At 63.1% G+C, this 9,416-nt stretch overlaps 10 non-coding genes across 10 annotated transcripts; all 10 read left to right on the top strand.

Moving 5' to 3' along the window:
- The first annotated feature begins 5 nt into the window (after positions 1-5).
- Positions 6-196, top strand: LOC138227595 (U2 spliceosomal RNA). Its single transcript, XR_011185052.1, has one exon. It is a non-coding gene; the product is annotated as a U2 spliceosomal RNA (small nuclear RNA).
- Positions 197-1,013: 817 nt separating this feature from the next.
- On the top strand, positions 1,014-1,204 carry LOC138227597 (U2 spliceosomal RNA). Its single transcript, XR_011185054.1, has one exon. It is a non-coding gene; the product is annotated as a U2 spliceosomal RNA (small nuclear RNA).
- Positions 1,205-2,021: 817 nt separating this feature from the next.
- On the top strand, positions 2,022-2,212 carry LOC138227598 (U2 spliceosomal RNA). The gene has a single exon (XR_011185055.1). It is a non-coding gene; the product is annotated as a U2 spliceosomal RNA (small nuclear RNA).
- An 819-nt stretch (positions 2,213-3,031) lies between these two features.
- On the top strand, positions 3,032-3,222 carry LOC138227599 (U2 spliceosomal RNA). The gene has a single exon (XR_011185056.1). It is a non-coding gene; the product is annotated as a U2 spliceosomal RNA (small nuclear RNA).
- Positions 3,223-4,039: 817 nt separating this feature from the next.
- On the top strand, positions 4,040-4,230 carry LOC138227600 (U2 spliceosomal RNA). Its single transcript, XR_011185057.1, has one exon. It is a non-coding gene; the product is annotated as a U2 spliceosomal RNA (small nuclear RNA).
- Positions 4,231-5,049: 819 nt separating this feature from the next.
- Positions 5,050-5,240, top strand: LOC138227601 (U2 spliceosomal RNA). Its single transcript, XR_011185058.1, has one exon. It is a non-coding gene; the product is annotated as a U2 spliceosomal RNA (small nuclear RNA).
- Positions 5,241-6,057: 817 nt separating this feature from the next.
- LOC138227602 (U2 spliceosomal RNA) lies at positions 6,058-6,248 on the top strand. The gene has a single exon (XR_011185059.1). It is a non-coding gene; the product is annotated as a U2 spliceosomal RNA (small nuclear RNA).
- An 817-nt stretch (positions 6,249-7,065) lies between these two features.
- Positions 7,066-7,256, top strand: LOC138227603 (U2 spliceosomal RNA). Its single transcript, XR_011185060.1, has one exon. It is a non-coding gene; the product is annotated as a U2 spliceosomal RNA (small nuclear RNA).
- Positions 7,257-8,073: 817 nt separating this feature from the next.
- On the top strand, positions 8,074-8,264 carry LOC138227604 (U2 spliceosomal RNA). Its single transcript, XR_011185061.1, has one exon. It is a non-coding gene; the product is annotated as a U2 spliceosomal RNA (small nuclear RNA).
- An 812-nt stretch (positions 8,265-9,076) lies between these two features.
- LOC138227605 (U2 spliceosomal RNA) lies at positions 9,077-9,267 on the top strand. The gene has a single exon (XR_011185062.1). It is a non-coding gene; the product is annotated as a U2 spliceosomal RNA (small nuclear RNA).
- The last annotated feature ends 149 nt before the right edge of the window (positions 9,268-9,416 follow it).

Raw genomic sequence — 9,416 nt, forward strand, 5'->3', positions numbered from 1 at the left:
CGGGCATCGCTTCTCGGCCTTTTGGCTAAGATCAAGTGTAGTATCTGTTCTTATCAGTTTAATATCTGATACGTCCCCCATCGGGGGACCACATATTAAACGGATTTTTGGAACAGGGAGCTGGATCAGGAGCTTGCTCCGTCCTCTCCACGCATCGGCCCGGTATTGCAGCGCCTCCGGGAGCGGTGCACCACCTTCTCTCAGCGGTGAAAAGACAGACGTAGCTAGCAAGCAAGCAAGCAAGCAAGCAAGCGAGGTGGACTGGAGCTCCTTCTTCTCGGGTCTCGTCTCTCGTCCATCTGTGTGTCTCTCTCTCCCCCTCCCCCTCCCCGTCTCCGTTCCCGTGCTCCCTCTGTGCACTTTCCCGCGTCTCGACTCTCTGGGCAAGCAGGCCGGCCCCCTTTTCGGCTCCCGTGCGTTTTCCCTCCAAAAAACTTAGTTTTTTCAGCCTTTTCCCAGGGAGGCAGGCGTGGCTTTTGTGTGTGTGTGTGTGTGTGTGTGTATGTGTGTGTGTGTGTGTGTGTGTCCCCGTCCTCGCAGGCGGGCCCCTTTCGACAGCCGGGCGGTTTCCCTCCAAAAAACTTAGTATATACACCTTTTCTTCCTTTTTTTCCGGCAGGCGGGCAGGCGCGCGCGTCTGTGTGTGTGTGTGTCCCCGTCCCTCCCGAGAGAGCGCTGCCCCTTGCCTCTGCCCGCAGGTGCCGACGGTCCGCTTTCGCTTGCAGCTCGCTCGGCACAGCTGCTGCTGGTGGGAGGGGCCTAAGCTAAGGAGGCCGGCCGGCTGGCGCCCCCCTGCGGCTGCGGTCGTTGTCGGGCCGTTGACAGGAGATCCAAGAGCAGGGCCCCCGCCCGGGACTGGCGGGCAGGCAGGCGAGCAAGCAGGCAGGCAAGAGAGGGGGAGAGCGGAGTCCGGGCGGCCGGCAGCCGCGTGCGGACCGGGCTCCCGAGGCGTCGGCCTGCGCCGCTGCGCGCCAGCCGGACGCCCGCGCGCCCGCCCAAGGCCGGCGTCGGGCATCGCTTCTCGGCCTTTTGGCTAAGATCAAGTGTAGTATCTGTTCTTATCAGTTTAATATCTGATACGTCCCCCATCGGGGGACCACATATTAAACGGATTTTTGGAACAGGGAGCTGGATCAGGAGCTTGCTCCGTCCTCTCCACGCATCGGCCCGGTATTGCAGCGCCTCCGGGAGCGGTGCACCACCTTCTCTCAGCGGTGAAAAGACAGACGTAGCTAGCAAGCAAGCAAGCAAGCAAGCAAGCGAGGTGGACTGGAGCTCCTTCTTCTCGGGTCTCGTCTCTCGTCCATCTGTGTGTCTCTCTCTCCCCCTCCCCCTCCCCGTCTCCGTTCCCGTGCTCCCTCTGTGCACTTTCCCGCGTCTCGACTCTCTGGGCAAGCAGGCCGGCCCCCTTTTCGGCTCCCGTGCGTTTTCCCTCCAAAAAACTTAGTTTTTTCAGCCTTTTCCCAGGGAGGCAGGCGTGGCTTTTGTGTGTGTGTGTGTGTGTGTGTGTATGTGTGTGTGTGTGTGTGTGTGTCCCCGTCCTCGCAGGCGGGCCCCTTTCGACAGCCGGGCGGTTTCCCTCCAAAAAACTTAGTATATACACCTTTTCTTCCTTTTTTTCCGGCAGGCGGGCAGGCGCGCGCGTCTGTGTGTGTGTGTGTCCCCGTCCCTCCCGAGAGAGCGCTGCCCCTTGCCTCTGCCCGCAGGTGCCGACGGTCCGCTTTCGCTTGCAGCTCGCTCGGCACAGCTGCTGCTGGTGGGAGGGGCCTAAGCTAAGGAGGCCGGCCGGCTGGCGCCCCCCTGCGGCTGCGGTCGTTGTCGGGCCGTTGACAGGAGATCCAAGAGCAGGGCCCCCGCCCGGGACTGGCGGGCAGGCAGGCGAGCAAGCAGGCAGGCAAGAGAGGGGGAGAGCGGAGTCCGGGCGGCCGGCAGCCGCGTGCGGACCGGGCTCCCGAGGCGTCGGCCTGCGCCGCTGCGCGCCAGCCGGACGCCCGCGCGCCCGCCCAAGGCCGGCGTCGGGCATCGCTTCTCGGCCTTTTGGCTAAGATCAAGTGTAGTATCTGTTCTTATCAGTTTAATATCTGATACGTCCCCCATCGGGGGACCACATATTAAACGGATTTTTGGAACAGGGAGCTGGATCAGGAGCTTGCTCCGTCCTCTCCACGCATCGGCCCGGTATTGCAGCGCCTCCGGGAGCGGTGCACCACCTTCTCTCAGCGGTGAAAAGACAGACGTAGCTAGCAAGCAAGCAAGCAAGCAAGCAAGCGAGGTGGACTGGAGCTCCTTCTTCTCGGGTCTCGTCTCTCGTCCATCTGTGTGTCTCTCTCTCCCCCTCCCCCTCCCCGTCTCCGTTCCCGTGCTCCCTCTGTGCACTTTCCCGCGTCTCGACTCTCTGGGCAAGCAGGCCGGCCCCCTTTTCGGCTCCCGTGCGTTTTCCCTCCAAAAAACTTAGTTTTTTCAGCCTTTTCCCAGGGAGGCAGGCGTGGCTTTTGTGTGTGTGTGTGTGTGTGTGTGTATGTGTGTGTGTGTGTGTGTGTGTGTCCCCGTCCTCGCAGGCGGGCCCCTTTCGACAGCCGGGCGGTTTCCCTCCAAAAAACTTAGTATATACACCTTTTCTTCCTTTTTTTCCGGCAGGCGGGCAGGCGCGCGCGTCTGTGTGTGTGTGTGTCCCCGTCCCTCCCGAGAGAGCGCTGCCCCTTGCCTCTGCCCGCAGGTGCCGACGGTCCGCTTTCGCTTGCAGCTCGCTCGGCACAGCTGCTGCTGGTGGGAGGGGCCTAAGCTAAGGAGGCCGGCCGGCTGGCGCCCCCCTGCGGCTGCGGTCGTTGTCGGGCCGTTGACAGGAGATCCAAGAGCAGGGCCCCCGCCCGGGACTGGCGGGCAGGCAGGCGAGCAAGCAGGCAGGCAAGAGAGGGGGAGAGCGGAGTCCGGGCGGCCGGCAGCCGCGTGCGGACCGGGCTCCCGAGGCGTCGGCCTGCGCCGCTGCGCGCCAGCCGGACGCCCGCGCGCCCGCCCAAGGCCGGCGTCGGGCATCGCTTCTCGGCCTTTTGGCTAAGATCAAGTGTAGTATCTGTTCTTATCAGTTTAATATCTGATACGTCCCCCATCGGGGGACCACATATTAAACGGATTTTTGGAACAGGGAGCTGGATCAGGAGCTTGCTCCGTCCTCTCCACGCATCGGCCCGGTATTGCAGCGCCTCCGGGAGCGGTGCACCACCTTCTCTCAGCGGTGAAAAGACAGACGTAGCTAGCAAGCAAGCAAGCAAGCAAGCAAGCGAGGTGGACTGGAGCTCCTTCTTCTCGGGTCTCGTCTCTCGTCCATCTGTGTGTCTCTCTCTCCCCCTCCCCCTCCCCGTCTCCGTTCCCGTGCTCCCTCTGTGCACTTTCCCGCGTCTCGACTCTCTGGGCAAGCAGGCCGGCCCCCTTTTCGGCTCCCGTGCGTTTTCCCTCCAAAAAACTTAGTTTTTTCAGCCTTTTCCCAGGGAGGCAGGCGTGGCTTTTGTGTGTGTGTGTGTGTGTGTGTGTGTATGTGTGTGTGTGTGTGTGTGTCCCCGTCCTCGCAGGCGGGCCCCTTTCGACAGCCGGGCGGTTTCCCTCCAAAAAACTTAGTATATACACCTTTTCTTCCTTTTTTTCCGGCAGGCGGGCAGGCGCGCGCGTCTGTGTGTGTGTGTGTCCCCGTCCCTCCCGAGAGAGCGCTGCCCCTTGCCTCTGCCCGCAGGTGCCGACGGTCCGCTTTCGCTTGCAGCTCGCTCGGCACAGCTGCTGCTGGTGGGAGGGGCCTAAGCTAAGGAGGCCGGCCGGCTGGCGCCCCCCTGCGGCTGCGGTCGTTGTCGGGCCGTTGACAGGAGATCCAAGAGCAGGGCCCCCGCCCGGGACTGGCGGGCAGGCAGGCGAGCAAGCAGGCAGGCAAGAGAGGGGGAGAGCGGAGTCCGGGCGGCCGGCAGCCGCGTGCGGACCGGGCTCCCGAGGCGTCGGCCTGCGCCGCTGCGCGCCAGCCGGACGCCCGCGCGCCCGCCCAAGGCCGGCGTCGGGCATCGCTTCTCGGCCTTTTGGCTAAGATCAAGTGTAGTATCTGTTCTTATCAGTTTAATATCTGATACGTCCCCCATCGGGGGACCACATATTAAACGGATTTTTGGAACAGGGAGCTGGATCAGGAGCTTGCTCCGTCCTCTCCACGCATCGGCCCGGTATTGCAGCGCCTCCGGGAGCGGTGCACCACCTTCTCTCAGCGGTGAAAAGACAGACGTAGCTAGCAAGCAAGCAAGCAAGCAAGCAAGCGAGGTGGACTGGAGCTCCTTCTTCTCGGGTCTCGTCTCTCGTCCATCTGTGTGTCTCTCTCTCCCCCTCCCCCTCCCCGTCTCCGTTCCCGTGCTCCCTCTGTGCACTTTCCCGCGTCTCGACTCTCTGGGCAAGCAGGCCGGCCCCCTTTTCGGCTCCCGTGCGTTTTCCCTCCAAAAAACTTAGTTTTTTCAGCCTTTTCCCAGGGAGGCAGGCGTGGCTTTTGTGTGTGTGTGTGTGTGTGTGTGTGTATGTGTGTGTGTGTGTGTGTGTGTCCCCGTCCTCGCAGGCGGGCCCCTTTCGACAGCCGGGCGGTTTCCCTCCAAAAAACTTAGTATATACACCTTTTCTTCCTTTTTTTCCGGCAGGCGGGCAGGCGCGCGCGTCTGTGTGTGTGTGTGTCCCCGTCCCTCCCGAGAGAGCGCTGCCCCTTGCCTCTGCCCGCAGGTGCCGACGGTCCGCTTTCGCTTGCAGCTCGCTCGGCACAGCTGCTGCTGGTGGGAGGGGCCTAAGCTAAGGAGGCCGGCCGGCTGGCGCCCCCCTGCGGCTGCGGTCGTTGTCGGGCCGTTGACAGGAGATCCAAGAGCAGGGCCCCCGCCCGGGACTGGCGGGCAGGCAGGCGAGCAAGCAGGCAGGCAAGAGAGGGGGAGAGCGGAGTCCGGGCGGCCGGCAGCCGCGTGCGGACCGGGCTCCCGAGGCGTCGGCCTGCGCCGCTGCGCGCCAGCCGGACGCCCGCGCGCCCGCCCAAGGCCGGCGTCGGGCATCGCTTCTCGGCCTTTTGGCTAAGATCAAGTGTAGTATCTGTTCTTATCAGTTTAATATCTGATACGTCCCCCATCGGGGGACCACATATTAAACGGATTTTTGGAACAGGGAGCTGGATCAGGAGCTTGCTCCGTCCTCTCCACGCATCGGCCCGGTATTGCAGCGCCTCCGGGAGCGGTGCACCACCTTCTCTCAGCGGTGAAAAGACAGACGTAGCTAGCAAGCAAGCAAGCAAGCAAGCAAGCGAGGTGGACTGGAGCTCCTTCTTCTCGGGTCTCGTCTCTCGTCCATCTGTGTGTCTCTCTCTCCCCCTCCCCCTCCCCGTCTCCGTTCCCGTGCTCCCTCTGTGCACTTTCCCGCGTCTCGACTCTCTGGGCAAGCAGGCCGGCCCCCTTTTCGGCTCCCGTGCGTTTTCCCTCCAAAAAACTTAGTTTTTTCAGCCTTTTCCCAGGGAGGCAGGCGTGGCTTTTGTGTGTGTGTGTGTGTGTGTGTATGTGTGTGTGTGTGTGTGTGTGTGTCCCCGTCCTCGCAGGCGGGCCCCTTTCGACAGCCGGGCGGTTTCCCTCCAAAAAACTTAGTATATACACCTTTTCTTCCTTTTTTTCCGGCAGGCGGGCAGGCGCGCGCGTCTGTGTGTGTGTGTGTCCCCGTCCCTCCCGAGAGAGCGCTGCCCCTTGCCTCTGCCCGCAGGTGCCGACGGTCCGCTTTCGCTTGCAGCTCGCTCGGCACAGCTGCTGCTGGTGGGAGGGGCCTAAGCTAAGGAGGCCGGCCGGCTGGCGCCCCCCTGCGGCTGCGGTCGTTGTCGGGCCGTTGACAGGAGATCCAAGAGCAGGGCCCCCGCCCGGGACTGGCGGGCAGGCAGGCGAGCAAGCAGGCAGGCAAGAGAGGGGGAGAGCGGAGTCCGGGCGGCCGGCAGCCGCGTGCGGACCGGGCTCCCGAGGCGTCGGCCTGCGCCGCTGCGCGCCAGCCGGACGCCCGCGCGCCCGCCCAAGGCCGGCGTCGGGCATCGCTTCTCGGCCTTTTGGCTAAGATCAAGTGTAGTATCTGTTCTTATCAGTTTAATATCTGATACGTCCCCCATCGGGGGACCACATATTAAACGGATTTTTGGAACAGGGAGCTGGATCAGGAGCTTGCTCCGTCCTCTCCACGCATCGGCCCGGTATTGCAGCGCCTCCGGGAGCGGTGCACCACCTTCTCTCAGCGGTGAAAAGACAGACGTAGCTAGCAAGCAAGCAAGCAAGCAAGCAAGCGAGGTGGACTGGAGCTCCTTCTTCTCGGGTCTCGTCTCTCGTCCATCTGTGTGTCTCTCTCTCCCCCTCCCCCTCCCCGTCTCCGTTCCCGTGCTCCCTCTGTGCACTTTCCCGCGTCTCGACTCTCTGGGCAAGCAGGCCGGCCCCCTTTTCGGCTCCCGTGCGTTTTCCCTCCAAAAAACTTAGTTTTTTCAGCCTTTTCCCAGGGAGGCAGGCGTGGCTTTTGTGTGTGTGTGTGTGTGTGTGTGTATGTGTGTGTGTGTGTGTGTGTGTCCCCGTCCTCGCAGGCGGGCCCCTTTCGACAGCCGGGCGGTTTCCCTCCAAAAAACTTAGTATATACACCTTTTCTTCCTTTTTTTCCGGCAGGCGGGCAGGCGCGCGCGTCTGTGTGTGTGTGTGTCCCCGTCCCTCCCGAGAGAGCGCTGCCCCTTGCCTCTGCCCGCAGGTGCCGACGGTCCGCTTTCGCTTGCAGCTCGCTCGGCACAGCTGCTGCTGGTGGGAGGGGCCTAAGCTAAGGAGGCCGGCCGGCTGGCGCCCCCCTGCGGCTGCGGTCGTTGTCGGGCCGTTGACAGGAGATCCAAGAGCAGGGCCCCCGCCCGGGACTGGCGGGCAGGCAGGCGAGCAAGCAGGCAGGCAAGAGAGGGGGAGAGCGGAGTCCGGGCGGCCGGCAGCCGCGTGCGGACCGGGCTCCCGAGGCGTCGGCCTGCGCCGCTGCGCGCCAGCCGGACGCCCGCGCGCCCGCCCAAGGCCGGCGTCGGGCATCGCTTCTCGGCCTTTTGGCTAAGATCAAGTGTAGTATCTGTTCTTATCAGTTTAATATCTGATACGTCCCCCATCGGGGGACCACATATTAAACGGATTTTTGGAACAGGGAGCTGGATCAGGAGCTTGCTCCGTCCTCTCCACGCATCGGCCCGGTATTGCAGCGCCTCCGGGAGCGGTGCACCACCTTCTCTCAGCGGTGAAAAGACAGACGTAGCTAGCAAGCAAGCAAGCAAGCAAGCAAGCGAGGTGGACTGGAGCTCCTTCTTCTCGGGTCTCGTCTCTCGTCCATCTGTGTGTCTCTCTCTCCCCCTCCCCCTCCCCGTCTCCGTTCCCGTGCTCCCTCTGTGCACTTTCCCGCGTCTCGACTCTCTGGGCAAGCAGGCCGGCCCCCTTTTCGGCTCCCGTGCGTTTTCCCTCCAAAAAACTTAGTTTTTTCAGCCTTTTCCCAGGGAGGCAGGCGTGGCTTTTGTGTGTGTGTGTGTGTGTGTATGTGTGTGTGTGTGTGTGTGTGTGTGTCCCCGTCCTCGCAGGCGGGCCCCTTTCGACAGCCGGGCGGTTTCCCTCCAAAAAACTTAGTATATACACCTTTTCTTCCTTTTTTTCCGGCAGGCGGGCAGGCGCGCGCGTCTGTGTGTGTGTGTGTCCCCGTCCCTCCCGAGAGAGCGCTGCCCCTTGCCTCTGCCCGCAGGTGCCGACGGTCCGCTTTCGCTTGCAGCTCGCTCGGCACAGCTGCTGCTGGTGGGAGGGGCCTAAGCTAAGGAGGCCGGCCGGCTGGCGCCCCCCTGCGGCTGCGGTCGTTGTCGGGCCGTTGACAGGAGATCCAAGAGCAGGGCCCCCGCCCGGGACTGGCGGGCAGGCAGGCGAGCAAGCAGGCAGGCAAGAGAGGGGGAGAGCGGAGTCCGGGCGGCCGGCAGCCGCGTGCGGACCGGGCTCCCGAGGCGTCGGCCTGCGCCGCTGCGCGCCAGCCGGACGCCCGCGCGCCCGCCCAAGGCCGGCGTCGGGCATCGCTTCTCGGCCTTTTGGCTAAGATCAAGTGTAGTATCTGTTCTTATCAGTTTAATATCTGATACGTCCCCCATCGGGGGACCACATATTAAACGGATTTTTGGAACAGGGAGCTGGATCAGGAGCTTGCTCCGTCCTCTCCACGCATCGGCCCGGTATTGCAGCGCCTCCGGGAGCGGTGCACCACCTTCTCTCAGCGGTGAAAAGACAGACGTAGCTAGCAAGCAAGCAAGCAAGCAAGCAAGCGAGGTGGACTGGAGCTCCTTCTTCTCGGGTCTCGTCTCTCGTCCATCTGTGTGTCTCTCTCTCCCCCTCCCCCTCCCCGTCTCCGTTCCCGTGCTCCCTCTGTGCACTTTCCCGCGTCTCGACTCTCTGGGCAAGCAGGCCGGCCCCCTTTTCGGCTCCCGTGCGTTTTCCCTCCAAAAAACTTAGTTTTTTCAGCCTTTTCCCAGGGAGGCAGGCGTGGCTTTTGTGGTGTGTGTGTGTGTGTGTGTGTATGTGTGTGTGTGTGTGTCCCCGTCCTCGCAGGCGGGCCCCTTTCGACAGCCGGGCGGTTTCCCTCCAAAAAACTTAGTATATACACCTTTTCTTCCTTTTTTTCCGGCAGGCGGGCAGGCGCGCGCGTCTGTGTGTGTGTGTGTCCCCGTCCCTCCCGAGAGAGCGCTGCCCCTTGCCTCTGCCCGCAGGTGCCGACGGTCCGCTTTCGCTTGCAGCTCGCTCGGCACAGCTGCTGCTGGTGGGAGGGGCCTAAGCTAAGGAGGCCGGCCGGCTGGCGCCCCCCTGCGGCTGCGGTCGTTGTCGGGCCGTTGACAGGAGATCCAAGAGCAGGGCCCCCGCCCGGGACTGGCGGGCAGGCAGGCGAGCAAGCAGGCAGGCAAGAGAGGGGGAGAGCGGAGTCCGGGCGGCCGGCAGCCGCGTGCGGACCGGGCTCCCGAGGCGTCGGCCTGCGCCGCTGCGCGCCAGCCGGACGCCCGCGCGCCCGCCCAAGGCCGGCGTCGGGCATCGCTTCTCGGCCTTTTGGCTAAGATCAAGTGTAGTATCTGTTCTTATCAGTTTAATATCTGATACGTCCCCCATCGGGGGACCACATATTAAACGGATTTTTGGAACAGGGAGCTGGATCAGGAGCTTGCTCCGTCCTCTCCACGCATCGGCCCGGTATTGCAGCGCCTCCGGGAGCGGTGCACCACCTTCTCTCAGCGGTGAAAAGACAGACGTAGCTAGCAAGCAAGCAAGCAAGCAAGCAAGCGAGGTGGACTGGAGCTCCTTCTTCTCGGGTCTCGTCTCTCGTCCATCTGTGTGTCTCTCTCTCCCCCTCCCCCTCCCCGTCTCCGTTCCCGT

Source organism: Lepisosteus oculatus, unplaced genomic scaffold (genome assembly GCF_040954835.1).
Source record: "Lepisosteus oculatus isolate fLepOcu1 unplaced genomic scaffold, fLepOcu1.hap2 HAP2_SCAFFOLD_382, whole genome shotgun sequence".
NCBI classification, from domain to species: Eukaryota; Metazoa; Chordata; class Actinopteri; order Semionotiformes; family Lepisosteidae; genus Lepisosteus; species Lepisosteus oculatus.